This window comes from Arachis stenosperma, chromosome 1 (assembly GCF_014773155.1).
Source record: "Arachis stenosperma cultivar V10309 chromosome 1, arast.V10309.gnm1.PFL2, whole genome shotgun sequence".
Lineage (NCBI taxonomy): Eukaryota > Viridiplantae > Streptophyta > Magnoliopsida > Fabales > Fabaceae > Arachis > Arachis stenosperma.
Window position 1 is genome coordinate 95,954,901 of NC_080377.1, and position 2,266 is coordinate 95,957,166.

The 2,266-nt window shown below is 37.9% G+C and overlaps 1 long non-coding RNA gene across 1 annotated transcript; it reads right to left on the bottom strand.

The window, feature by feature from the left end:
- Positions 1 to 380: 380 nt before the first annotated feature.
- On the bottom strand, positions 381 to 1,985 carry LOC130944563 (uncharacterized). Its single transcript, XR_009072067.1, has 3 exons — positions 1,659 to 1,985; positions 1,142 to 1,247; positions 381 to 1,006 (listed from the first exon to the last, which is right to left on the bottom strand). It is a non-coding gene; the product is annotated as an uncharacterized LOC130944563 (long non-coding RNA).
- Between the last annotated feature and the right edge of the window lie 281 nt (positions 1,986 to 2,266).

Consider the following 2,266-nt stretch of genomic DNA (forward strand, 5'->3'; position numbering starts at 1 on the left):
TTGAAGCACGTCACAGTCATTCAGTCATTGAATCCTACTCAGAATACCACAGACAAGGTTAGACCTTCCGGATTCTCATGAATGCTGCCATCAGTTCTCGCCTATACCACGAAGACTCTGATCTCACGGAATGGTTGGCTCGTTTGTCAGGCGAGCACTCGGTTGTCAGGCGATCAACCATGCATCGTGCAATCAGGAATCCAAGAGATATTCACTAAGCCTCAGATGCTTGTAGAACAAGAATGGTTGTCAGTCACCTTGTTCATGAGTGAGAATGGTGATGGGCGTCAATCATCACCTTCATCAAGTTGAAGAACAAGTGATATCTTGGACAAAGAACAAGTGGAATTGAATGGAAGAACAATAGTAATTGCATTAATACTCGAGGTACAGCAGAGCTCCACACCTTAATCTATGGTGTGTAGAAACTCCACCGTTGAAAATACATAAGCATAAGGTCTAGACATGGCCGAATGGCCAGCCTCCCAATGGTCTAAGATAGCATAAAATGAAGATAGCTACCAAAGTCTCTAGATACAATAGTAAAAGGTCCTACTTATAGATAACTAGTAGCCTAAGGTGTACAAAGATGAGTAAATGACATAAAAATCCACTTCCGGGCCCACTTGGTGTGTGCTTGGGCTGAGCAATGAAGCATTTTCGTGTAGAGACTCTTCTTGGAGTTAAACTCCAGCTTTAGTGCCAGTTTGGGCGTTTAACTCCCAATTAGGTGCCAGTTCCGGCGTTTAACGCTGGAATTTCTTGAGGTGACTTTGAACGCCGGTTTGGGCCATCAAATCTTGGGCAAAGTATGGACTATTATATATTGCTGAAAAGCCCAGGATGTCTACTTTCCAACGCCGTTGAGAGCGCGCCAATTGGGCTTCTGTAGCTCCAGAAAATCCACTTCGAGTGCAGGGAGGTCAGAATCCAACAGCATCTGCAGTCCTTTTCAGTCTCTGAATCAGATTTTTGCTCAGGTCCCTCAATTTCAGCCAGAAAATACCTGAAATCACAAAAAAACACACAAACTCATAGTGAAGTCCAGAAAAGTGAATTTTAACTAAAAACTAATAAAAATATACTAAAAACTAACTAGATCATACTAAAAACATATTAAAAACAATGCCAAAAAGCATACAAATTATCCGCTCATCAAACCCCCTTTCAGACTCTCTCCTAATGAAGTTAGAAACCTTGATCTCCTTTGGGTGAAACAACTTCTAGATACATCTGAGAATTGAAACCTGCAATTAATTCAAGAACATTTTAGCTCAGAAATTGCAATTCAAATCGGCCAAACTCTAATAGATGAAGTAGAAGACTCCCTCCCCTAGATTCTAAATAATTCGGAACAATACACTGTCAAATCGGGATACTCCACAGCATATCACTTCTTCCACCCCCCCTAATTGTCCTTCTCCCAGAAAGATTTAAGGAAAAAAGAATCTGAAAATCTATTTGGGATTTAAGGTGCTAACTTAAAATTCATGTTTCTATTTGGAAACTACTTCATAATGGGATGGCAATGAAAGAGAAATTCCATGAACACCTTTTTCATATGGATAAACAGTGCCCCCATTGTGTTACTGCTTTAGAATCAGCACTTCATGCAACAATTTTTTGCTCTCAAATAATATGTGTCTGGGACGACTCACCTTTAAACAGGTTGATCCCCAACAACCCATAGTTTCAACCTTGACAATGGTAGATATAACTTGTGAAAACTATATTGAAACAACTGAACTTCAAGAATAACTTAGCTAGAGTAGCTAATATTCTTTTGGGAGTATGGATTGATCTAAATCTTTGGATGTTTAAAGGATAGCATAAGCCGATTGGAGAAATTCTATCCCAAACCTTGTACTTCGTTCATGAATTCCTCAAGAATCAGAGACACCATTCCCAATCTTCTTAATCTACTTCTCTATTTTATATTTTCTCTCTCTAAGCTTTTTGTCTGATTCTAGTTTCAATTAGGAATATCCCACCTTTCTACTATGCTTGTATTCTGGCCTCACGGACAGATGTATTGCTTACTCTTTTTTGCAATAAAATATCCAATAACTTTGATTAAAAAAAAGTAAGGTTATGAGAGCTGGACCGGTCAATAAACTGATAAGGTGACTGATTCACTGGTTCAATGGTCTAATCAAAATTTAACCGGAATTCAACTGGTTTAATTGAATATTAAATAAAATTATTAAAAATTCAATATATAATTTTAAATATTTAATTCAAACATTTCCAACCTAATAAAATTTAA